Below are 27,466 nucleotides of genomic sequence, written 5' to 3' on the forward strand. Positions count from 1 at the left end.
AATTGCCAAGCAGTAAAACCACCGAATCCTGCACGACTTTACTTATTGGTTATAAGAAATAGCAAGTACTTTCATTTGGGTTGGATGTAATTTGATATCGAGCTCAGGTCTGAAGTCAACGTCAAAGCCTCTGATAACTCCAGTGACAGACCGTTCGGCGCCAGCCTTTACATACTGTCCTCATGGCTTTCACTGGGCATAAAACCAGGGAAAAGGTGACCAGACCCCTCTGTATGTCACAGGTGACATGCAGATGAAGCAGGATTTGGAAAGGAGCCGTCTCCCTGGGGGCCAGAGAGACAAGCTTGTTGATACACCTGCTGAATGAACCCAACTCAACAGCAAGACAAAGGCGAGAAGAATGCTTCCCAGTTACTATTCCACGTGAGATACATGGGTGCCATTAAACAATGGTTCTTTTGCCAGGGACACGTTTCAAAGAACAGGATAATACCTCAAAATGCAAATATTTTGACTGCTACCCTGCATTTCTTATATGCCTACTTTATTAAGAGCAGAAAATGTTAGTCAAGAAATGATTCATTTCTTCAAGTGAGATAATATGGGAGATGATGAAGGATGAATGGAACAGCCCACACGCTGCCCTGGCCTTCTTTAGCACTACAGCAGTAAAAGATTAACAGAAGCGATACGTTCCGCGGGGCAGGAGAGGACAAAAGGAGACCCTGAGCAATCTAGGCCTGTAACTAGAGATGTACATCCTTCTCCTTTTTCTTTCACTGTCTTTCCCATGTGGCCGTGAGCACATCGCTGCAGCCTTCTATGCCCCGGCTTCCCTATCCAACAACTGGAAATAACTCTGCATAAGTACCTTGATGTTGGCCGGGACGCCCAATTCTTTAGCATCCAAGATTTTGTACATGAAGTTCTCCAAAGTACTTTTTTTTTTTTTCCCTGATTGTCCATTCCCCATACAGGCAGAAACAGAACAGAAGGGGAACGAGAGAGTTAAAAAAAAAAAAAAAAAAAAATTAAAAATCCAACGCTTCCCTCCCCCTCAAATTTATAGGACCAGCAGCCTATAAACCAACTAGTTCTTCCTATTCCCAGAGGTGGCTTCCACAGAAGCATTTTCTTTTACTATGCATCCACTGTAGAGTTTCTTTTCTGCTTGGCTAGGCAATCAGGTATTCAGAGCATAATGTAAATGCTCAGAACACAGAGGCATGAAAACTTGCCAGACAGAAACTCCGAGCAAAGGATTAACATTTCCCCCCCCGCCGCCCCTTGCTTCCCCCCCCCAATCCCCATCCCTCTCTTGCTTCCCCCCTCTCCGTGCTTCCCCCCTCCTCCCCGGTCCCCCGCCGGCCGCGGCTGCCCAGCCTGACCCCCGCTGGTGGCTGCGGGGACGGGCGCAGCCCCCCTGCCCTCAGCTCGGCAGCCTCTGCTTCCAAGCTCCATATTCCTCTGTGCTTCTTGCTGATTTTGTTTTTATATTAAAAAAAAAAAAAAAAAAAGGGCAAAAAAGGCAAAAAAAAAAAAAAGGGCAAAAACACAACAAAAAAAACCTTTATTTCCTGCTTCGCGGCGGCGGCCCCGAGAATAGAAGCCTTGACACATCAAATTCTGGGAGCTCACCACTCACCAGGGCTGTGGTTCCTGGTCCAAGCGGTGACGAAGGAGAATCACCTCACAGTCTCTGGAGAGTGGCAGGGCTTGGCTGCGAAGCGCGCCCTGCGCCGATGGGCTTTTTGAGTTCGCTCCGTTCCAGAGCGAGTGCCGAGGCAGAGAAATTAGGGAGGGGAGAGGTGGGAAGGAAAATCACTGGAGCCTCTTACGATCAAACTTCCACTAAGCAAGAGGAAATGTCTTATAAATAAACAACAGCAAGAGAAACAAAAAAATCCATCCCGTCCTGCCAGAGGAATGTACATTATTGTCTCTCGACGGAAAACTTTACACCACACCAGAAAGCAAGAAAGCAGCCATGTCTCCTGGAGCTACCCTCCCTTATGGAAGCGGGGGGGGGATGAGGGGGAGAAGAGGAGGAGGGCAACGCGAACTTAAAAAAATATATTGGGAAGTTCATGCGATTTCCCAGTAGACAAACAAAACTGTCCAAATTCAACAGATGTCACTATTCCAAGGTTTCACGCAGCGCTAAATTTCTTTAGATCTGATCATCGCTCCGCCATGAGGACACATTCAGGGAAGAAGTTCAAGGCAAGGGGAAGGAGGAGAAGCTCACAGTATATATATGTGTGTGTGTAGATCTGAATGTATACATGTGTATATTTATTTATGCATAATATGAAAATTTTGTGCATTTTTATGATGCATTTTAGAAAGAATTTTTTATATATGTATTTAGAAGCCTGAGATACATGAACTTCTGTCGTACCTCCCAATAATTTTTGTTATTTGTGGGATGGAGTTCCAGTGCCTTCATTCTCATCTCACAAGACCGCAACTGTAGTCTACTTAAAGCCAACATGTTATCGTACTGCAGCTCACAAGTGACACGAGTTCGGTGATTTCAGTACAGTCCCTAGCTTTGCAAAAAACTATTGCATGATTTGGCACAAGGCACGGCAAATAGCAGTCTCTTTATGAGGAACTACAGATGGCGATTGAAAGAGTAATTCAAATAATTTATCAAGCACATTTGGAGGCCTAGAATGGGGGATGGCCCGAGAAACCAGTATGCTACAAGTTGTTATTAAGGAGCTTATTAAACCTGCCTCGCATGTCCAGCATTAGAAGATCACAGATTGCTGATGAGAACCGAGGTGCTCGGCAATGCTGTGTTTTGGGTCATGAGTAGGAAAGCAGAGTGCAGCAGGTGAGGGCCTACTTCAGAGGAGAAGTGGGGCAAAAGACTAAAAGATCATGAGATAACTGAAAACGTCCTGGCAGTCTCAATCTGCAGTTTGTTTCCAGGGGACTCTTCCATTTGAAACAGAGCCGCAATGCTGAATGCGTATAGTGCCCACCCCAAAACTCAGCTTCCCAAATCTCAAAAAAATTGCCTAATCTGTCAAATTCCTGAGGACTACCGTATTCGCAAGACACAAATGAAAACATGTTTCTTAAAATAATTAGTTTTACATCTGTGTGTTCTTGCTGGCAAAGCAATGCTGTCATAGACTCTTGTTAGCAACAATCAGTCGACGATGCAGGTGGGTAAGGCAGAGACAAGCTGAAGATTGAAGTCTGGTTGAAAATAAAAGCCCAGAGCCCTTAATGCAAAATTTATAGTAAATCACAGCTCCTTCAGGCTCAGATCTTTTGGGGAAGCTACTGTTAAAGCATTTCTAGATCTACAATACCAAGGGGATCTTCATAAAATAAAAGAAGGAAGCATTTTCAAGAGAATTCTGAAGACAGAGGAGAAGTGACATCACCGATACAGCACCGGGGGAGCTGTGGGAAGGAGGGGGGTCTAATCGATTTCGCCAGACTAATTGGCAAATTGTGAATCTGACCATCTAGCTCACACGTGCTGATACCAAAGAGATCCCTAAGCCTGAAAGGACTTTGGGGAACAGAGAGAAGATGTTGGCTGATCTGACCTCGCTAAGAACTGCTTTGCTTAGTTACGAATCAGCTCATCATTCACCTCTCACTACCTGTATGTTTACTAGCATTGCCAGAAATACTTAAGAAAATTGAGACAAATTTGAACTCTCTCACGTGAAACCTTATTATTGAGAGGTGTCCAGAGAGCCAGGTGCTCAGAGAGCAGAGTGGCGTGCATAGGATAATGGAACGGAATTCGAAAAAAATAATTCCTGCCCATGCCGAGGAAAACTTTCAACATTTCGAAGTAGGCAACACAATTAGCAGGCTGACCAACTGACCTTAGCTTCCCAATTCCTTTACTGCCTTTAGGGTATTTATGTGGATGGAAGTGAAGGCAGTATATGGCCCTCTGCGTTTAATAAGTCATTTGCTGAACAGTCCAGAGATCAATAGCAGACATTAAATTAAGCATTCTGACATTCTTTTTATTTAGTATCATTAAGCATTAGGGATGGCTGTACTATAAAACCAGGGAGCAGAGAACCAAATTGAATGCTATATTTAAAAAAAAAAAAGCCGACAAAGTTTCTGAAAATTAGCCTAAACAAAAAAAAACACATGCAGCGAACAGATCACGCAACTGTGATCAAAATCTCAGAAAATTCCAACTGGCTGCCTGTCAGCGCAGACTATTTCCATTACAGATTTCAGGAGACTGAATTGTGCCATTCTTGTTTCACTACTGTTAACAGTGGCCGCAGCCTCAGAACTGCAAAATAATAAGAGCCAGGAGGACAATCATTTTCCTCCGATTTTTTATTTTGACATTTCCCATTTGTGCCCTTTTTCAAAGTTTTAATTTGGTAAAGGCACTTTTCAGCCTGTCTTTTAACAGGTCACTAATAACTTGGGATGCAAGATCTCATATTTCATTTTTTGCTGCTGCCACCACTAAATATTTCATTTACCTTGAGTACAGCAGACCACTCTGGAAGGTTTATTTTTTTTTTCTTTCTGCAATACTGTTTATGGACTAGTTTTGGCGATTCATTATTTGCATTAGGCTAGTTTGATCCTACCTGTTAAAGTAAAAGCAACAGACTGCCTACAGAAATATTTTAATTGTTTACATAGCTTGGTGAGGCAACTGTACTGACGTTCCTTCTTCTTGGGACCTATATTCAAATAATTGGGAGTCTCAGAGGTGGTACCTAATTAAAACACAAGCTTTCTCTATATAATATATTGTAATAATAGTCATAACAGTGTTACACACACAAATATAAATGTATACATCTATACATGTGCACAAATAAAATCATCAGAGTTTTATTTCCACCTCCTGACTTGGCCGTTCGCCCTTGAACTATAAGACTGAATGCATTTGGCTGCAATTCTACATATCTGCGCACGCACACAAAATAGAGAGCTAAACAGAGTGCTTTTAAAACCAACGCTATGATCTAAGGGTTTCTTTGCCTGCCTTGTATCAGCCTAGGGAGGACAAGCCTCAAAAAGGCCGATGCTTTCCCCCCCATTCTCAGCAAAGAAAGGGGGAAGAACCCCAGCAGAGGCCGGAGAGGGCTCGGAGACCCTGACTTTTTTCTCCTCGCCTCCATGCATCCCTCCACGCAGCTGAAGCTCTGCGCTTAGAGAAAGGCCACGCTGCGAACGGACCTCGGGAGCAGCTGCAGATAAGCACGTAGAGGTTAATTCTGCTTTTTGCTCCATTAACCTCTGCTCCACCTTCGTGACACCCTCCAGGAGGAAAGATAGCAAGAGGGTGCGGGCAGGAGAGGCAGGCACGTGCAGCAGGCCAGGCAGCGCTACGAGGGGAGCCAGGCCATAACAGGGCTGCCTCTGGATGCTGGGCTTCACAGGATTTGGAGACCAGTTTCCTTCGCTCCTGCCAGTCCTGCCCTCAGCACTTGAACACTTGCAGGGTCTCTGCAAGGGGAGCTTCATGGCAGTTCCCTGCAGCTTTCCCCTCTGCTGTATGTTCCCCTCTACAGGAGGGGATACACAGCCTTTGGCAGCGGGAGCAAACAGATGAGATAAGCAGAGAGAGATGATATAAACCTAGTGGAAAAGTCTTCTCCAGATGTAGTGTCTCTATCTGTAAATAGAGATTCTCCTAGCGTCCTCCAGATGCAGACAGAGTTGAGATTTTTGTTGTCGTCTTGTTTAGTACAAAGCAATTAAAAGGTAACAACCTCTCAAAATCTTCCTTTATTAAAAAAAATAGGTCACGGACAGAGAAGCAGTCAGTCATGGTTTGGAGCAGGCAAGCAAACAATTTTCATTTGATTGTGCCCTTGTTTTTGTAACTAGCTTTTCTGCTGTGACCCGCTATACTTACCCTGTCTGCTGCGCTAACCAGCAACAGGCCTTTTTAATCTGCCTTCCTGGGGTCTGCATTTGATTACAGCATTCATGTTCTATTTAGATTCTTTTGAATCATGCCCTGTGGTGCTAGCACGAAAGGTGTTATTTATAAAATGAAATTCTGTTGTATTGCAACTTGGATTCAAAGAGGACAAGTAATATTAAATACTTACTTTATTTAATAATATCTTGGATTTATTAACTCAATTTCATTACAAGATTAGAGACGGTAACCTGGAGGGGGTTATTAACTAATAAACAGGCTTCAGGCAACTTCGCCCCATATAAAATAAAATAAATAAAAATACATATATATACATTTAAATTACTTCTATTTTGAGGGCCCAGATACACACCTCCAGCTCAAAAGAATGGCTTTCTTGATAAATAGCATTGCAGAGAGCTCTTGGCTGGAACCCGCTAAGCTCACGGTGCCTTTAGGACAACGGGCATCCACACACAACAGTTATCCCAAGTGACCAGCTCTAGTTAGTTGCATCCCACGTGGGATGAAGTCTACCACTCAGGTTTGACAGAACTGATGCAGGCTGCAGTTACTTCAAACCACTGTGGGCAGCACACCAGGAACCACGAAACTCTGCCAACCCATCTGACCCTCCTTGACTTACCCAGCAGCGCAAGGCTCGCATTTTTGAGCTATTCCACAGCTCTTACTCTCCCAGAGTCAGTCCTGCGCATTGCATTCCCTCAAGCATTTGGGGAAAACTGTAGACAACATGCTATTTCTCCCCCAAACAAGCTCCTAAGCTATCACGGAGCTTCTCCTTCCAGAAGGAGAGGGCACAGAAAGTTCCTGACTTTGTACATAGTATGATGTGACTCTGTATTCTGATATTTAGCTTTTCATGGTAACCGAGGCTATATTTCAGACCAATACATATTCAGTTCGGTCGGATACCGCACAATTAGCAGTTGTATTTAACTGTAGTCTCTTCACCTGGCAAGCTGAAGCACGTTTGCTAGCATCCCAGCCCCGGGATTAGGCCCAAGTTAGAAAATTCACAGAAGGTGCAAAGCTCCCTAAGAGTACAAGGATACTGAGACGCAATTTTTTGTCCATTCCCTAAATAAAACTAATAAATGCTCATACACTTAAATCCCTCTTCTCTGAAGCACTCTACGACAAGACGTAGCTTATGTGACTTTGAACCTGTCAGGTCCACAATAAAGCCGGAGTCTGACATGGGAAAATAGCGCAGTATCAATGTCACAGATACTACAGGCTGGGAATTCCCACTTGGAGGTGCATGGCTGCTAAAAGCTTTCACCCCACATCTGTTGCAGAGTTAGCTGTGAGTCACCTGCAGTCAGCTTCATTAGACCCGAGGTGTCACTCAAGTAAGACAAGCTATTGCTAGAACAAGAGAAATCAGATTTTTAAGCGTTTGATAGATTAAAAGGAAAGTGTCACGATATGTTAAATGGATATTCAAATACTTTAGGTCTCAGTTTTCAGCTACTTAGAGATCGTATGCCTTTGCTTGAAGCTGGATGGTAGGCAGAGACCAAAAATAAAGGGCGAATGATTTTTTTCACTCATGTGGTGTTGTTCGTTGCAATGACTCAGTGAAATATAAAATCCAGTGCATGAAATCATGAAAAGACAGAAATACTTAATGAATTAAATCTGTCCAGAAACAGATTTGAATTCAGAGTGATCTCTAAAATTCAGGAGAGAATACCTACAGCATGGTGGTGTACAGATATTCCCAAGAGAAACCGAGGTTAGGTAACAGAACTGTGTGGAGAAGAGGTTAATTTGGGTCAAAAATGAAGGGAGATTGAGAAACAGATTTATGGTGAAACTTTCAAAGGCAGAAGCAATAATTGCACCCGCAAAAGGCATGTGCATCATTGCTACAAACAAAAACACATGCTTGGACTCTCTACAGGCAATCTGGCATCTGTCTCCCATTCCCTCCCTCCTCCTGACCCTGAGACCTCTTTCTCTGGAATTCTGTTCCATGAATATTCCATAATACTCTGCTCGGCTCCTATTTTCATGAAAAGTCAGTGAAAACGCATTAGCTAATAAGTGGAAGTTCACAGCATTACTGTCAATCAGTGGTTGGTTTCCATGAGAATGGAGACAGATCTCAACAGAGAAAAATAGTGAGCTTCAGGCACAAGTGATATTCAGTCTACGTATGTTATGTATACACACCACTTTGAAACTGCTGAACTAACTTGTCTGGCATTTGATTTATTACCAGACTCTCAAGGGTAGCTACAAAATAAGCCAAGTTTAAACAACATTCATTTGGGTCATTTTGAAGTGAGGCAGAAACAAAATACATTATCGGGTATGTTCGGAATACTGTTGTTTATTCTCATGCTCTCTTTCTTCACTTCTTTCTATATGCTTAAAACCACCATAAAAAAAAAAACTTCTTTTCTAGCTTTTTTTTTTTTTTAAGTTTTCATTCTCCCAGGTCTCTAAGTATAACAATTTCTAACCTAAAATAATTAGTGAGAGAGAATTGTAACTGATACGGTGGATTATAAAGGGAAGCTATCTCTGTATTATTGATAAGAGCACGCTACTATTCCTGAATTAATTCAGTCTGTTTACAATGAACAGGCTAGGAGAGTATACTCCAAGATGCAAGAGCACAGGGTATGTGTGGGGTAGAGCTTTACAAAAGGACCTTTACCATCTTCTTTTTTTACCCACTCATCAAAGTTTCTTGCATATTCTCCTCTAGAACTAAACAAAGTAAACAGTGCAAGAAAATAAAAAAGCCAGTTATTTCCTTTTTTTTAAGGGGCTATCAAAACCAGAAATGCTGTTAAATGTAGATCTATTTCTAAATTTCAAACGTCTTTAAAATTTAATACAATTGGGTCAATAGCATTGTAAAGAAGTATTATGAAAAGAAGGTAGTTTCGGAACTTTAATAGAGAGAAGGATTCTGTTTTAAAATATACCCCAAATTTAAGACTATTCAGATAAAAGCTCTTGGTTTTACTTGTGATTAAATCAATGAAGAATGAGCTCACAGGTGGTGGGAGAGAAGCACCAGCAAACCCAACACTAGTAGACAGACACAGTTAAAAAGCCTAATTCTGTACAATTGCTTTAGTGCAACTCATCTCAAGAACAAGCTAGTTCTTCAGGGACAGACGGTTTGAACAGTGGATGGAAAAACAGGTAAGAGACCTTGGGGAGAGAACACTGCTGGGTGAAGCCTGCATGAGCTAAAAATCACTTGGCCTCTCAAAGACCCACCAAGAGCTAAGAAGGATAAATTAAATGCCATTTTAATGCATTCTACCATGTGTCCACTTTCTTTCCACTCTCCTCAACCAAGAATCTCTCTGAATGTGTCTACCTAATGAAAAGTTTATCTTCTTTTCCTCAATGAAAGTTTAAAAAGTTTCTGGGACAGACCTGTTTCTAAGGCAAACAGGAGTCACACTACAGCCACAAAGCAGGAGAATTTTCTCCCTCCTGGGATGCTCTCTTTGCCCATGTGAGGTCAGCCTTTGAAGCCCGCACACATGGCTCCATCATATACTGTAACAGCTCTTTAATTAACCAGTCACTAATATAAAATTGAGACTGGCTTCCATACCGCATTCACGTGCGCACTGTAGGAAGCCGAAGGACCTGGTTCCAACACAGTTGAAATCCTGTTTTGCAGTACACAGTGAAACCATAATTCAAAATTTTTATTCTAGCGTGTTTTCATCCAGCACTCTGTGGAAGGACCAAGGCCCATTACAGCCACATTACATGGTAGAACAAACCAGTCTGACCCAAGGCAATGGCTTTGTCCTCTCTGTATCTCAGTTTCCCCAGGTGTCAGGCTGGAACAGTCATTCTTCTTCACTTAATAGGGACACCTTGGGAATTACCTACTTAACATCCAGGTAAAAAAAGTCTCGTAATGGCAAAGTACTGTGGGGCTGAGTGAGTCGGCTTGCTGCAGTAACATGGCTGTTGACAGCAGGCAGCAGGTAGCGCATATCTCATGAAAGATCACTCACGTCGATTTTAAGTTACGTTCATTTTTGTGCCTGTTCTGTAGGCCCCTAGAGATTAAATACAGCTGAGTGCTATTATACAGTTAGCTCCAGCAAATGAAAAATATACTCTTTTAGCAGTTTTATTCCTTTATCAATTACTACTTTAAGAGACTTGTACTGTATTATTTTATATTGGCCAGTTGTAAAAATAATTTATTCCCTGAAGAGTTTTATTCCTTTAACATTTCAAATTTTTGTTCAATGTTTACCATGTGACCATTTTTGACAGACACTGAAAGGAATACTTTAATAAAGGAGCTAATACAGCTCCTGTTCTTCGGTTCATTTTGACCGTGTTTTAAATAAAAGACCTGGATAGGATTTCTAGTAACGCAGAAAGTCTAGTAAGATTTTTCTGCTTGTACGTTTGTTTCCAGTAGTGCTTTCTCACCATGTTAAAAAAAAAAAAGAGATCCCATCCAGATTTCTGGCAAAGCACTAGACCTACCTATTGAGGACCAAACCCACCTTCCTCCCTTCTTCTAGGTACATCTTCTTTTCTTAAGCTTGCTTCTACCAAGGGCTGTGCAGAATAAAAATGAGTTCCTTGCAGGCTAGAAACCCATTACAAAAACCATCAGGATGAAAACCTGTCAAGCGAGCATAGAGCCACTACATAGCTAGCAGGAAAGCACACTCAAAACACTATTCAATGACTCCGACATTGTGAGGTAGCTCTGTGACTTAGTTCTCTCTGTGAGTAGCTCAAACCACGAAGAAAATAGCTGTCATGATGAGGAAGATGTCCAGTTGGATTGAAAGGTCAAACTTATGTTGCATTTGAGAACATGGTATCATCGATGCAGGAACCCATATCATGTCCAGTGCAGGCCTGTGATATCACAGAACAGGGTGACATCATTATGCATGCCTTAGTTGTGGTCATATCCACAGTCCAGAATCAATTAAGGATGAAGCCATCTGGGATGAAGTTCATCTAAGGATGAACAGGAGAACGAACAGGGTGTGCAACAGAGCAGAGCTGGCGTTTGAGCACTGCCAAAAGAGAACTAAACTTTTGTGGAGACAGCGTTGCACAGACTCGTAAAACCTTTGCTGCTCAACAGAAGATGTTGATTTCATTGCCAATTCGTAATTCAGATCACACGACGAAGGATTTCCTGAGGTTCACAAACCCTGTTAACGATAGGGGGCCGAGCTCAGACTAACCCTGGAGCTGTTACAATGAAAACATGCTGTATTCAAGGTTTTGTAGAACTTCAGCACAAACCCCGGAGGCCCTAAAGACTCACCTGAGTTTTGCTTTAGGCTACCAAACTCAAGCAAACTTTGGCAGAAAGGACCAGCAAAGGTCCTAGCCAGCACCTTTCATTAGCAGTTCTCAAAGTAGTTTACAAAGGGATTCCCTGTTTTACAAGGGCAAAAATAGTACAACAAGGAGGAATGCCTTGTTCAAGACCATTGAGCATACCAGCGGCAGAGCAGGGACAGAACTCAGGTTACTTGTGGTCTAGGCCACCATACTTCCCACCAGACACAATGCCCGAGGAAAACAGATACTTCAAATTAGTGGCAAAGTTTTGTACAACTCTAATCAGCAGCGGTTGACACACCAGTCCCCCCAAACACCTTCTCCTGCTCAGTCACATAAGTTTATTCACTGGATCTGGATGAAAAGAAGTCCTTTACTAACTGGAATGACTTGTGTCAATCTTTAGCCCTTTAAAACACTGACTAATTTTAGACTTTCTGTGGTTAAATACATTTGTAAACTATTAAAACAGTCTCCTGGTACATGGAAAACATATGGTTTCAACAATGTTATTCCTTCATGAAGGTCTGTTTCTTCAAAGTTTCCTTTAGTTGTACACTAGGCTTGTTTGTTGTTCAGAACGCTTATTTTTATAACTATTTCTCCTCCTTTCCACAGCTATTTACTTAAATGATATATATGTGCATGTGTGTATATATATTAAAAACACATACGTTTATTGACTGAAGATGTAACGGTGCTAGTCAGAAAAGAGTATAAAAACTGCATATCCCCAGGAATGCATACCCTCTCACAGCTGGTGCACTGCAAGTTTGCAGAGAGAAAACGTTGCTCATCGCCTGGTTTTAATTTCTTACACATTTGGTTAATACATTAAAAAACAGGGGACAAGACAGCCTGCCCAGTCTGAGACCTACATATACATTCCAAAAGAATCCCTACATTTTATTGAGCCAACAATCTACTAATGAAGAATATCCATTGTTTCCCCACTGCTCCCTAAATATTAAGCTATAGCTGCCCTCAGTTTTAACTGTTTTTCCTGGAACTATTTTCTGTGTCAGACTGTAATCACCATTTTTGGCTAGCTCTACAGCCACCCTGCATTTGCCTTCCCTCTCTGAACTGATCCCAGCAAACGTGCATCGCTCCCGTCTCAAACCAGTTTGTGAACTTGATGGAAACTGTGTTTACCTCGGGTATCTTGCTTGGCAGCGCAGGCTGCTGTTGGATAAGCAGTTAACCTTGTTTTGCACTAGATGGTTGAAAGGGAGAAGTACAGCAGGTAAGACCAGGCTAGTGTTAAGTGGGAAACAGTCATCCTTGACCAACGTTTAGAGCAGGGTGCAAAGCCAGGAACTCCACAAATTCCATCAGCCTTCAGACAAAGATTAAGCAATTTTTCAGCAGCCAAGTGGGCTACAACGAGCATCGCTTGTTGAGTTCTGAAGAACAACGGGGCTGGCCTAACACCAGGCCTCAATACATGAGAATTGGGCAAGAATACTGCTTACCCCAGAGCAGAAAGGTTGCTTTATAAAAATAGAGAACCATGTCTTTAGGAAACATGCTAGACCTATATTCACTAAATTAGGGAAAACAGCTGAGAGAAGGGAGTAAACAGGACAGACTAGAAACAGAACTGGACAAGGGATGGTGACAAAAATACAGGGTATAAGTTGGGTACCATATTGTATTGCTGGATGAAGAAAAGCAAAAGCCAAACAAGACCATAAATTCCTGTCAGATATTAGCTGCATTGCTCAATGAACTTCTGAGACATGCTGAAATACTATGACTGCAGAATAATCATCTATAAAATAAAATTGAGCATTTTTCTTTTCAGGCATGGTTTTTCTGCCCTTGCATTTTACTCTTCTTTAGATTGAAATTTTTTTTCCTGTGTGAATTTATGCTACAAAGGTTGGAACTGACTGATGTATATGCATCTTGTTTGCACAAAGAAATCTAAAATATTGCACATGCAAAAGTCCAGATGCAGCTACAGAGGTCAGAAGGAAACACTTGTCCATGGAATCGAAATGAATAAATTAATAGATTTATGGCTCAAACATAGCCCAAGTCGCACCATTTTACCTCCTAAGTAATATAAGCCATAGAATTTCACTTGGTTATGTCTGCGTTCAATCCATAAGGTGAGAGACTTTGAATTGTGAGAACAGAAGGAAAAAAACAGACAAGAGAGAGATCAAGGAAAAGAGAGCTTGACCTGGCATGGGAGAATAACTGTCAGTTAAGGAGATGTAATGAAGGGAGAGAAACGCTTGAAGGAATAGGTGTCTGTACACACTGAAAGGAGGTACTTGCAAAAGACCTGATAAATCTGTAATGCAAATACAGAGAAGACAGCACTAGGACAGCAAGGAAATAAGGAGAGATAAAGATAAATTCCCTTTATGCCTAAAAATGACCAAGGACGTAGAAACTATAATACATACTTGTTAGGTGAGCACATCTGAACTATTGTGCTTGAATTTTGACCTCTTGCTTGATGTAAAATTAAGTTTCAAAAAGAGAGAAAGGAAAAATGAACTTGGCCTCCAGACGGGACGCTGAAAGAAGTGCTGTTTGCTTTATTTGTCCATGTAGTTTTTTGCCACTCCTGCTGAAACACTGTGAAGGACAATTACTTCAAATGTAATGAAATGAGTGCCCTAATGTGAACACTTCCAAACACGAGATCCATCACGCCTTGACAAACCGTAATGCCAGAACGCTCCGCCATCACTGCTCTGTCCGGAAACTGCCCTCAAATATTTGAGACATTCCTGGAATTAACAAGTAAGTGCTGATTTGGCCTGGCTGGTTGCTGCCTGGTATCCCTGGCTGGCACTGCCTTACAATGGATGGCATTGTTACGCTGCAGCAATTCTTTTGCTTTTCTTCTTAAATTTCCCAGCACCAGCAAGAGGAAGACTGATTCATTTCAACTAATGTGACTCTTGAATCAAAGACATGACTCATTTTAAGGAAGCTTTTGTTGGATGCTTAGTCTATCAAACCATGCATACTTTAGATTATTTGGCTTCCATAGACGATATACTCAGGAAGACACAACCATTTTGGTTGAACTCAGGTACACAGTATTTTTGTACTGAAGAGCTGGACATGAACAAACAGTTATAACGCAGCCTCATCTAAAGTACAACCAAGCCTTTCTGTGCTATCTGGAAAAAGCTGCATAGTATAGTATGTTTAACTTCCTAGAAAATAACAAAAAGCAAGTAAAAAGGACAAAAAATCTTCGTCAGTTCCCAAGTCAGTGAAGCTGCAGTGCTCAGAATTTGGTTTATGCAATATACATAAATGTCAGGTCACAATGCAAAAACTGGAAAAGGAAAACCTGTTCTGCTCTCATCCCACGAAGCAGCCCATAACACATCACTTAACTTGGGGCTGCTCGCTGGACTAAACAGAATAATGTATTTCAAACATCTCTTTAATGAATAAAACTAAATGTAATACTACAGATACCATCGCTGCTTTTTAAAGCTCACAGATGCAGAGCCACGTTTCAAGTAAAGTTCATCAGGATGCCAATGGAAAACACCAGTCTAGGATCACACTGTTTGCTTTTCTACCCATGCATTTTCACATCTAGCTTTCATTTGCAAAAATCCTTCCAAGTGTCACTTAGTTAAGGCTCACAATGGCTCTTTGAGATGGGAAAACAGTGGCAAAAGTGATGTGATCTACTCGAGGCCACAAAAGAAAAACATTGTCAGAGACAGCACTATTAGAAACCAGGATTAGCAGAACTTTTTTGTATCTGAAACATGCTTTCATTATCATAGAAATAACTACTCAGATCACCCACACTTCTGTAAGACAAATACAGTCCTGATCCTATTATCCAAAAGTGTCTGGAAAGAACAAATTTGGGAGGTGGATATGTAAAATGCATGGTCCTTGTACAGAGAAGAAAGAAGGACTGCTATGGATATTCAAACTACCTTCAAGCTTTAACTATCAGGTCATTCAAAGTGAAGCTGCTAAATGCAGTGGTTCCCTTGGATACATGTAGGTCCACTTGCATACTTTCATATATTTATACATAAACTATACGTACACTGCATCTACATCTATTTGAGCACGCACACACAATATAAGTGACTAACGTACAATGACCTGGCATGGTCGCAGCTGTGCATACCTGGGACTTGTTCCATGAGCAGGCTCAACTCTTTCTCTACTGGACTTGCAAAGAACAACTGGAAAGCATGAAAGTAGCATTCCTGCCATCTGGGCAGGAAGACTAGCAATTACATGCCCTCCTCTCACGTTAATGTCTTAACAGTCCCATATAGCGGTCTAATCCCATATAGCGGTCAAAGAAACCAGGGTTTCTTCGAGAGAACTATCCTCTTCCGTCTCTTGGTTAGACAGTTCAAGTTGCCCCTATGATGTATACTGAAGAGTTCAAGCAGGGAGGATGTGTGTGTAGGTAAGAGGGACTGAACTAGGACCTGAACTAGGAACCAAGAGGCTCTGGGTTCTCGATCCATATGCTCCTGGGACCTGCTACCCATGTCATAGGACAATTCTGTGTTTCCACTTACCTATTTATTAGAAAAGGGACAAAAATAATTACCCACAGCACCTGAGCAACTGAAAACCCTGAGATGTGTGTGTAGATTTGTGTAGGTACATAAAGTCTCCTGAATAACATGTGAATACATGGGGGCAGACGCTCCATTTAGCCCAGTCCTCCCTCTCCAATGGAGGCTGAGAGTATGCATGCAGTATGAAAAGTATAAAACCAAAGCAAACCTCTTGTCAGACCTTCCCAGAATATTCTCCTTCCCTTCAGTGATTTAGTTGATGGGCTTTTATCATAGAATCATAGAATATCTCAAGTTGGAAGGGATCCATAAGGGTCATCAAGTCCAACCCCCTGCTCCACGCAGGACCACATAAAATTAAACCTTGGGCTCCATTAACCTGAAGATGGGGTTAAATTCAATCAGTAAAGCTAGTAACCAAAACCATAAACAATATCACTAAGTGGCAACAAAACACGAGCACAACTGTAAATACACTGCAAGGTCATATTGAAAAACTGCTTTGTGAACTACGAATACCTAATTGAACTGTTTCTTCGAGGCAATGCAATTTCTTGTTTCCACAGGTTGTCCCAGTGTCAATCAGAAAAGGGTTGTATAACCAACCAGCAGAGCACGGCAAAATATATAGGATCAAACCTAAATCTGAAAAGCAGAACAGCATTATGGTGCACCTCAACAAATAAATACTTTGAAGAGGCAGAGCTTATTAGCTTGGGTAGACTGCCATGCTGTCATACCTATGCCACTTCTTGTTTCTCAAGGTAGTTTGTTCACAGCTACCTTGGGTTCTCTGCACTGTGCTGAACTGTGCAGGTAATGCCCAGTTTTCTAACCTTTCCTGGACTAACTTCTCCAATATCAGGACCAGATTGGTATTGCAATATCTAATGGCAACATGTATATGCATTACTGCAGCCTGGTGTCTTTCGCTTAAATGTTTCCTGAGATACCAAGACTTTTGGGAATAAAGGCTCACAAAAAAACCCAAACACCACCACTCTGGAAATATGGAGGATTTCCCTGCATTCAAAACTGTGCTACCTGTGAGCCTGATCACTATCTGAACTGAAGGCCCATTTCAGTCAATCTGTGTCAGCTTATGGAAAACCCAGCAGGAAAGCTTAAATTAGAAATGAAGACGACCTGCTGTCATTTTTCTGAACACTTTCAAGTGTGGCATCCAACAATGCCACACTTGGATGTGTTCAGAAAAAGGATAGCAGGTGTTGGGTAGAATTCAACCCACTTATCTTAGCTATCTGTAAAGTCTGCGTTTAGCCAGGTACGCATGCTAACCAGTGGATAGAGAGTTCTCTGTAAAGAGAAATTTGTTCCATTGTAATAGGTCTATCAAAGGACGAGAATAATTTATGCTCCAGAAAGGCCCATTTCTCTCTGGTTATTTTAGAGAAAAATCTAAAATATTGACTTTCAGTTTTCCAAGGTTAAACAGGAAGGATTTTTACCCTTAGCTGCAACTTTGACCCTGTCAAGCTCACAAAGTAGTTATGGGTCAGACCCGTACTGGATTCCAGTACCTCAGAGCTTGGCAGAAGTTTAAATCCCAGCTCACACCAAACTTGACAGACTTTTCCTGTACGCACATGCTTCTGTTTTGCTGCAGGGGAGGTACGCGTTGGGGAACTTCCTCTAATACTTCTCTGCTGTAAACTGGTACTCTTTTCTTCCTTTCATCTGATGGCATTCCCAATATACAGATGGGAAAAATAAAACGTGGATCCCTTCCTCTGTATCTACAATAGGGATTTAGGTATGAATTGCATTAATAGCAGCAGAAATGTTGTGAAGAAATCTGCACTAAGATGAGAATTTGACCTTGAGTTTAAAAAAAATTCAAAGCTCAGACATCCCTGGAAGTGTTCAAGGCCAGGCTGCATGAGGCTTTGAGCAGCCTGGTCTAGTGGGAGGTGCCCCTGCCCATGGCAGGGGGGTTGGAACTAGATGATCTTGAAGGTCCCTTCCAACGCTAACCGTTCTATGATCCTATGATTCTATGATCCGGGGATTCCTGCCATGAAGACAAACAAAGCAGTAAGGAATGTAGCACAGCTCATTTCCCCAACAACAGGACATCTAGCCTGATAAACTCAAGTTACCTTGATTCAGAAGCAGAAACTACTACAAATTAAACATTTTCAGTAGGGTTTTGCTTTCGGTTATCATTTGTTTGGATATTCAAAAAACAAACCTGGAATAACTGACAGATGCTCATATAGGAGGGAAGACAACCCAATTCCATTCATTGTTTTAAATACAACAGAAAGTAACGTTATTCCTATTAGCAGAAATGGATCATGATGCTATTCGTCAGTCAGTCCAATCTCTGCTGTACTCGGAAGGAAGGTACGGAGAGGATCCCTAAGCACACTTTCCTGTTTTTCTCATTCCACTTGGAGAAGCAGAAAAAGCCTATGCACAAGTTACTCCCAGTGCATCCAAAGGCACTGCCTGTGGGGTTCTGCAGCAAATTGTCAGCCTACAGGGAAACCTTAGGAAAAGCTTTTAACAGATTCCTGCAAGAAGAATGAGATAGTTCTTCAGAGAACAGATGGGAGGAGAAAAGAATATTTTTCTGTACCCTGCACCTGCTCCAGCCTCATATAACTAGATGATTATAGCATTCCTGTCTTAAATCATTCTCAAAAGGGGACCAAGTTTAAACTTTACAAACCTCAAACCCTAATTTAACCAAATAAAATACCACTCAACCCTGTCGAATGCTTTATATGAATTCTTAAATAAATGAGGTAAGTTCTTCTTGAGTGAGGTATCATATTTATTTTGACTTTAGACCTAACTCAAATCCTGCAACTCTTTGTGAATAAGAAAGAAAGGAAGAAAAAAAAAGTATTTCAAGTGCACTTGCCAGATTCCAAACTGGGTAAATACAATTTTCTCATTTCAGTCCATTTTGCAGTTTCAACAGTCTTAGGTTTTCTCCCTCTCTACTTTAGCTTAGTGAATAATGTTCTTGTTTCTTATTCCAAACGTGGTCCTGTTTTTTTGAAGTAGATGATAAGGTTCCTGTGCAGTTTCTTTAAAAATTTAAAATGCTGATTATGAAAACATGCACTCATATACGCAGCTTACATCTGGTTAGCTAGTCCCCTGAATTTTCAGTCCTACAGGACTACTCAAACACTTAAATAGTAAGTAATGATAAGTATTCACAAGAGTGAGACCTAAGTTTATAAGTTCCATTAGAATTTTTTCAAGTAAAGAAACGTACCAAAACTCAAAATACCAATACCACTGTTTATATTACTGTCACTGCTCTGAAAATATAACAAATACATAACATAAAATACATCTGTAATGTAAGTATTGCAATATTTACAAAAGCAGTTCCCAGTAGAACTGAGACATCCCAAAATCAGTGACATTCTCTAATTCCAGAAGAAACAAATCTCCTTTCTGAGCCGTTACATATTGCGAATTGCAGTAGCCATCATATAATATTTATAATCCTTATTGGTAGCTTTTCCTGTTGTTACTACTTTTGATGTTGATAAAGTACTATTGATCAGAGAATTTAATTTGTTTTATATCCTTTAAACAAGAGCATAGACCATCTTCAATAGTACTCAGCTCAGAAGTACCTACATATACAGCCCAGACCAGGGCATACAGATGTTAGTGGAAGCATTCCCTCTGAACTAAATGGTCTTCAGTGCAGGCTTATTGGGAAAGTTCCCGGAGCTGTAAGAATAATTGCACTGAAGCCAATGGAAGTTCTGGGTGTGCCATTAAACGAGAAAGGAATAGGTCCACATGGGCTTGTACAAATTAGAAATATTCTAAACAGACTGCAAATCTCCTGCTGATACCTCAGTTTGGATTTTTAAACCAGAAATTCCTTCATCTGCTTTTCACTTAACAACATCTTCATTTTGTCCTGCCTTTCACTCAGAAATCTAGTCACACACATGGTCAAGACCAGGAATATAAAAATCCAGACTTGAATCCTGAAGCACTATTCAGCTCTTTCTTGGGCAAAATTCCCTCTGAGATCAATACAAGAGTATGGGCTAAAAAAGCATCTGAGAATTTATCTAAGTCGAATAACAGATGACACAGGATGACACGATCCTGTGACAGTCTGCTCAAACTGGGGGACAGACACGCAATAGGATTTTTTCTATGACCTGCCAAATGCCCTTTGGCTTCTTTTTAGGTATTTCCTTAGGCCTTTTGCTGGAATTATGAACAGTTCTAAAAGTCCATTGTTAAAAATGCAGCCACCTTACAGTGCTTCACTTTTAAATCTCAGAAAGACATTCATGTACCTAAAACTCCTCACTCTGTGTCCTGGTCAGTCTGCCAAATGCTTTGTCCTGTAAAATGATAAAAAAGGACTGATTTATCAGCCTAGGCACTGCATTCTACCGCTGAAATTATGTATTTCTAAACATCCATAAGAAACAGTAAGACTAACCTAAAACTGGAACGCATTACTTATATTACTTATTTCATTTTCTTTAAGAAAAGGTATATTTCACAGAAATGTTTGTATGTCCCAACAAGCTCTTAAAGTAGGAATCCTCTCCAAGGTTTTCACAATAAGAATGTCGTTTTGTTGATGTGTATATTGCACTTTTCATTAGTCGCCACAGAAACAGCCCAGGCTGAAAACCATTTGTGTGGATAGTTTATACCTGTTAACAGTCTGGTAAACCAATTGCATGAGCAACAGAAAATAATGTTTACAACAAATAATTCATGCCAGGTATACAGTCGGCTGTTACTGGAAAAATGGATTAATCTATATACTAAAAAGTTAGATGGCTTAATCTCCAGCCCATGATGGAGTATGCACAAAGTGGTACTAGTGTTTACACACAGGAAGTAAAAAGGCACATTTAGATCAGTATAGTTCTACACAAACTTCATAACGTCAAACATAATACGCCCCCCTCACTAAGCGACAAGAAAAGCTGCCATCAAAGCAAGCTTGTTGAATGGCACTCATCTCCAGTTGCTCAAAGTGCAGTTCTGAAGATTAGAGTGATGTCTCATCAGCAAAGGGAAAGGGCCTGAAGTAAACAGAAAATTTCTACATACAGTCTTATTTCTCTGTATCAGAATGAAGATATATTAGGCTATGGAAAAGAGCTTCTGGGAACAAAGTCTCTCTAAACTGTGAAGCAAATTCTCTAGAATAAGATAATAGCGTTTCCACTGTTTATTCCTTTGGAGCTTTCCTGAACACAGTTAAAAGCAAATCTACCAGGACCTGGAAGATATGCTATACACAGAAAAATTTCATGCAGCAAAAAATCATAGAATCATAGACTCATTTAGGTTGGAAAAGACTCTTAGGATCATCGAGTGCAAACATTAACCTAACACTACCGAGTCCAGCACTAAGCCATGTCCCTAAGTGCCACATCTACACATCTTTTAAATACCTCCAGGGATAGTGACTCCATCGCTTCCCTGAGCAGAGTGTTCCAATGTTTGATAAACCTTTCAGTGAAGAAATTTTTCCTAATATCCAATCTAAACCTCCCCTGAAGTAACTTCAGGCCATCTCCTCTTGCCCTATCGCCTGTTACTTGGGAAAAGAGACCGACCCCCACCTCGCTACAGCCTCCTTTCAGGTAGTTGTAGAAAGTGATAAAGTCTCCCCTCAGCCTCCTTTTCTCCAGGCTAAACAAACCCAGTTCCCTCAGCTGCTCCTCATAAGACTTGTTCTCCAGACCCCTCACCAGGTTCATTGCCCTTCTCTGGACAGCACCTTCTCCAGCACCTCAATGTCCTTCTTGTAGTGAGAGGCCCAAAACTGGACACAGTACTCGAGGTGGGGCCTCACCAGTGCCGAGTACAGAGGTACAAGCACTTCCCTAGTCCTGCTGGCAACACTAGTTTTGATACAAGCCAGGATGCTATTGGCCTTCTTGGCCACCTGGGCACACTGCCAGCTCACATTTAGCGTCTGTCTATCGAAACCCCCAGGTCCTCTTCCACTGGGCAGCTTTCCAGCCACTCTTCCCCAAGCCTGTAGTGCTGCATGGGGTTGTTGTGACCCAAACACAGGACCTGGCACTTGGCCTTGTTGAACCTCATACCATTGGACTGGCCTCGGCCCATCAATCCAGCCCGTCCAGATCCCTCTGTAGAGCCATCCTACCCTCAAGCAGATCAACACTCCTGCCCAACTTGTGCCTTACTAAAGTCTAGGTAGACAACATCCTCCTTTCCTTCCCCCACTAAGCAAGTAATCTTCTCATAGAAGGAGATCTGGTTAGTCAAGCAGGGCCTGCCTTTCATAAACCCATGCGGACTGGGCTTGATCACCTGGTTGTCCTGTACATGCTGTGTGATGGCACTCAAGATGATCTGCTCCATAACCTTCCCCAGCACTGAGATCAGACTGACGTGCCTGTAGTTCCCCACATCCTCCTTCTGGCCCTTCTTGTAGATAGGTGTAACATTTGCTAACCTCCAGTCTACTGGGACCTACCCTGTTAGCCAGGACTGCTGATAAATGATGAAAAGTGGCTTGGTGAGCACTTCCGCCAGCTCCTTCAGTACCCTTGGGTGAATCCCATCTGGCCCCATAGACTTTTGTGTGTCTGAGTGGTGTAGCAGGTCTCTAACCACTTCCCCTTGGATTATGAGGGCTTCATTCTGCTCCCCATCCCCATCTTCCAGCTCAGGGGGCTGAGTATCCGGAGAACAACTGGTCTTACCATCAAAGACTGAGCAAAGCTCTAACACTGCGTCCAGTCAGACAAACAAGGATTCTTTGCTTCCATGGGAATCTGCATCTTTTTCACCATAATCTAGAACCCTGAATCATTGTTTGCTGTCACCTTCCACCCATTTATATGCACAGCTATCATCTGCTTGCTCAGCAGACGGGGTAATGAGAAGAGACCCAAATAAATCAATACACATAACATAAAATCCTATCCTCAAATCAGTGCCAGGCTCATGGATCTGTGTACCACCTTCTGAGAATGCAAGCATTCCTGACAGAAATGCCACTTTTCTTTGGAAATCCTAATGCTCCAAATATGACCTCAGAATAAAAAGCTCACAGCCCTTTTCAGGTCAGTACTATTCTGAACTCCTTTACACAAGCAGAAATAGGCTTGTAGGGCAGTTACAAGTACTATCTTACTTCAGACTCTACCAAGTAACAAAAAACATAATAAGGACCTTGTGAATGTTCCCCAGCAAATAAAATTAAGAAGCAGTGACTGAACCCCAGCTCTCCTGATCCCCAGTACCACGTTTTCATCCAGTAAAACATTCTAGGTTTCATGCCTAGACTGAAAATACCATCACAACTTCTAGATAAATACTGGATAAATACAGGATCTGGGTGATGATGATGATGGTGGTGGATGTTGATCTTGGGGAAGTGACCAACTCTGACTTTGCAAGTCTTTAACACAATGTCTGGAGCAAAACAGTCGAGTGTTTTTACTTCTGTACGTTGCCCCTTTAGCGTGAAATGCCTGCAATGCTCATGGTGTCTACCAGCTGCACTTGTGAGCCACAGCAGGAAGAAAATTCAAGCAACAGTCAGAAGCCCATGGAGCACAAGCAAACCTGTGTTTTGGAAAGGCAGACCTCACCATACCTGGAAAGTATTACAGTGTCTTGCTTTCCTGACTAGGAAGCCCTTCACCTCCATTTTAAGCAAGACACAGCAAACAAAAGTCTATTCTGTCTCCTACGACATGGCAGCATGCGACAGTTCAAGTGTTTGCTTGTCTTTCCTGGGAGTAGGTGCTGCAGATGAGACATGTCTATAAGGGGAGAAGAGTGGCTGAGAGCTCAGGACTCATTTCGGGGGTGACCCGCAGAAGATGTGAGTTTGCTTATACACCGTGTCACCCCCTTGGTCTGATGAAAGCCTCTGCACCTCCTCTCCCTCCCCTCTCCTTTAATCTCTGCATGCTGCTATGCGGAAGGTGCCAACTTGAGAACAGACAGTTCTGAAAAGAAGGCAATTAAAAAAAAAAGCACAGTACTTTAGAAATTTAAACAACAAGCCCTGTGATCAAAATAATTCATAAAGGGAAGGATTTTATGAAGTCATTTCACGAGCACACAATGCTTTTTTTTGCTTTGTTTTTTAAATAAATCCGTCAGTACACATGCCAAGGCAACACATCTGAATACAATATCAGCAGACACACCCTGAATCCCTGCGCCTGTGCTCTCCCAAGTTACAGCAAAAGCTAAAAACTGGGCTTTTTGCCTACATTTTAACAATTATCAATTTATTTCTTTTCATTGGGGTGAATTAGTTAAAACCTTTTTCCCCCCTCCCTCTCTCTTTCTCTCTCCTCCTTTACAAGCACTTCTTTTCTCCTCCCTTCACAAAAAAAAAAAACATTATTTGAAAAATGGATTTTTCTCTTACTGACGGTAAGTGTGTCTGTTTAAAAAAAAAAACATAAAGAGATCTAACTTATAATGAATCCCTCTGGCATACGGAAGCCTGTTCTAATCTCCCTTTATCGGGCTTGAGTGATAGTTTTGCTCAACGAGTATTGACAGGGCCGTCCTGTTTCTCAGGCTTTCATTTTCCCTGAGTTGGAAAAAGGATACAGTGCATTTTCACATTCTCCAAGTCTGCAGTTGTTTTTATATAAGAAGCAATTTGCTTGGGTCACATCAGGTCAAATGGGAAGCCTGCCCAGCTCTTGGTTTTAAAGGAAAAACATACAGAAAGACACAAAAACACAGCAGTTTCCTTCATTAAATTCCACTCTACCTGCCATGGGCTCGAAGCCACAATGGAATTTCCCACCCTGGCTGACCATAGCTAAACTTTTATTTTTAGGGTGGTTTTTTTTTTTCCCCTTTAAATAAAAAGACTTATTAGTTTTCTTTCAAGTGAACTTTGAGGTAAGGGTTATTAAAGTCAACGCAATTGTCCATTTTTTTAAATGAATAAATTAATAAAGGCCTACACAGGAGCGGGGCCAAATGCCGAAGTCCTTATTGAAGCCCGTATTCCGATCTCTGCTGCAGCGCTCTAAGTCAAAAGCAACTCCTCTAAAGTTGTTGGAGTTGTGCCTGCGTAAAAGACCAGAATCTTGCTTCAGTTTTTAACTCACTTCTCACTCGGGGGAAACCTCAGCTGACTTCGGCGTGAGTTTGCCTGAGTTAAGACTGCCTGTGAAGCACAGCGTGAAGCCTGCCTCTGCAATGTGTTAGGCGTTCTGCTGAGCTCTTCCAAACTCGCAGTGGCTTCAACGCTTGAAAAGAATGGCACCCAAATAACTGCCTTTCTTATTACTTAGTAATAGCAAAGGTTACCAGCACTAGGAAAGCTTACTCCCAAGGAAAAGGAAAGCGAGCACAATCCTCCCCCAGCCGCCCAAACAATCACTGAAACCCAAGGTGAAATTCTACCCTGAACTGCACGAAGATGCTGAGGGAGTGACTCAGCGTGTACATTTTTAAGAACAATAGATTACAATGATGCTTCATTGATTTCAATATATCCCTAAGGAGAACCAAACATAGTTGCTTGCTTTGCTTCGACTATGATTTCATTGTGCACACAGGCAAGGCGGGGGAAAAAAAGGGGAAAAAAAAAAGAAAGGAACACATCCTGAACCAGAGGTGAGACTGTTTTCTTCTGCTAAAAAGGTATTTAATTCAAATTCAGATCCATCAAACTATCAAAGCATTTGTACCTGGCCTCTCTCTGCTGAACACCCAGCTAATCCCACCGCTTTGCCACTGGTTGCATTTAACTGCAAATGCTGTAATTAAATTTGCAGAACAGTTTCTATTCAGACTATTTGCCCATAACTTTCTCCAAAGTTGTCCTTTTGGGGTGAAAGACTCGAATGAATGATGCAACGTATAAGGCAAATTGGGGGCAGGTGGAAAGAGAGTAGTGGAGGATCTACTCAGCCTTGAATTACAAGTGGGTGCCCCCCTCCCTTTCTCACCATTTCCTCCACCCTGAAAAGCCATTCAGCTATTTTTCTACAATAAATAAAAAAAAAGGGGGGGGGGGGCAGGGAAGAACAGTTGGCTTAATGCCCCTGTATCCTCTGTTTTCCAGACACTCATCTGTGAAACAATGGCAGTTTTGCCTGAATCAGGGCTGAGGATTGCTGGACTTGGCCTTTGAATGATTTTTTGGAACTTACTATCGTGACTTTCATCCAGAGATCACAAAGAGCTTTGCACTATTTATCACACCGGGCAGACCTTTGAAGCTGTTTGAGCCATATAATAGCAGAGTCACTTCTTCCCTTGCAGTCTCCTTTCCCCGCCAGTCTAAGAAACAAATGAGTTTTTAAAAATTTCATATACTCTCTTCAGTTTCAAAGGCTTGCTAGTAGGAAACTTCTGCGTTCTCTTCATTTTATTTTCCTACGGTCAAATGGTTCCTTTCTCTTTCTTTTCTCCCTGCTCTCTCTGGTGTCGGTTTTTCTAGTTGATTCATCTATTATCCCTCTTTATATAATCAAATTTCTCTAGTCAGTGTGTCATTGTGCTCCGGCCGTATTGTGCCCTGTCACCTCCAACTCCTTTCCTTCAGAAACTCCACACCCCAATTCCTCTTTAAAGTTGCTTGCTGAAGCATTTGTTCTTTCAGCATTGCCATACGTTTTATAAACTGGAGATTAGTTCACTTTGTCTGACTTCTAAAGCCATTTGCTGCTTGAGACCATTTCATGAGCTTGTCTATTCATGTGGATAAACAAAAAAAACCCCTCAGCTATAATGTGAATTAGGAAGAGGAAACAGCAGTTGTATGGAACAAATACCAGTGAGGGTGAATTTAGTAACAGTCACAGTTTTTATTGGTGCCACCCCTGCCTGAACTATTCTACTCCGACACACCTTTAGACAATAGCATTTTACAAGTTAAAAGCATTATAGTCTTTTTTAGTAGAACCAAGTGACCTACCAAAACATTTTGCTCATGACTCCAGCATTTCTATACTGAACAGTCCCTGGACTCACAAACTTCTGTCTAGATGATTAATCTGAATACTCTGGAGTTCCCCAGAGCAGTCCATTATTTCCCACAAAGCCTTTAAAACTTTCTACTAAACTCAGGATTTTGAAGTGATGTCTGGCTAACAGATGTGTTCATTCTGGAACTTTCAGACATCTTCCCTTAAAACAAGAGTCCTTTCAACAATTTAAATTCAAGTCAATGGCAAAATTCCTATTGATTTAAAAAGATATGCTCAACTCTTGAAATGGGGAACTGGACCTGAGTGTCAGACACTTTGTATGTAACATCAGAATATATAATGAAATTCCAGTCACCATGTGTATTCATCAAATTATCTTGATTATTTGCAGCTTAAAAACACGGGACAAGGCAACAAAAGGAGTTTTGAAATGGTTTGCAGGAGAAATGATGGCTGAAATTAGATGTAGCCTAATTAGCTACCTTGAGCAGCAGAAGGCCTGCAAGAACGCTCCTTTCCCTCGAGACCATTCAATATGTGCTGTTTATGGCAATTTCCTCAGCACACTTCCACTCCTCTGCCCAATTTGCAAGACATCACACACCCCATTTCTCTGCTTTAAACACCTTGGACCTGCACTTCCTCTCGTAGAGACGTACAGCGCTGAAAGCCTCCAGGCTTCAGGGTCTAGATTCACATCTACAAGGCTCAGAGGAAAATCGGATCCTCTCTATGCAATCATAAATGGTATGAAGTGGATAGAGGTGAGCACCACAACTTGTTGCAAATCTGATGCA

The 27,466-nt window shown here is 41.7% G+C and overlaps 1 protein-coding gene across 25 annotated transcripts in view; it reads right to left on the minus strand.

Annotated features, from left to right (window-relative positions):
• The window catches only part of ZBTB20 (zinc finger and BTB domain containing 20), a 487,506-nt gene that overhangs the window by 185,302 nt on the left and 274,738 nt on the right, over positions 1 to 27,466 (minus strand). Inside the window, exon 5 of one of the 25 annotated variants that reach the window (XM_054213893.1) lies at positions 1,607 to 16,114. The exons of the other annotated variants lie outside the window; for them this stretch is intronic. The gene's annotated coding sequence lies outside the window, so the exon portion shown is untranslated. The remainder of the gene's footprint in view (positions 1 to 1,606; positions 16,115 to 27,466) is intronic. 25 annotated transcript variants of the gene reach the window in all.

Source organism: Rissa tridactyla, chromosome 1 (genome assembly GCF_028500815.1).
Source record: "Rissa tridactyla isolate bRisTri1 chromosome 1, bRisTri1.patW.cur.20221130, whole genome shotgun sequence".
Classification (NCBI taxonomy): Eukaryota; Metazoa; Chordata; class Aves; order Charadriiformes; family Laridae; genus Rissa; species Rissa tridactyla.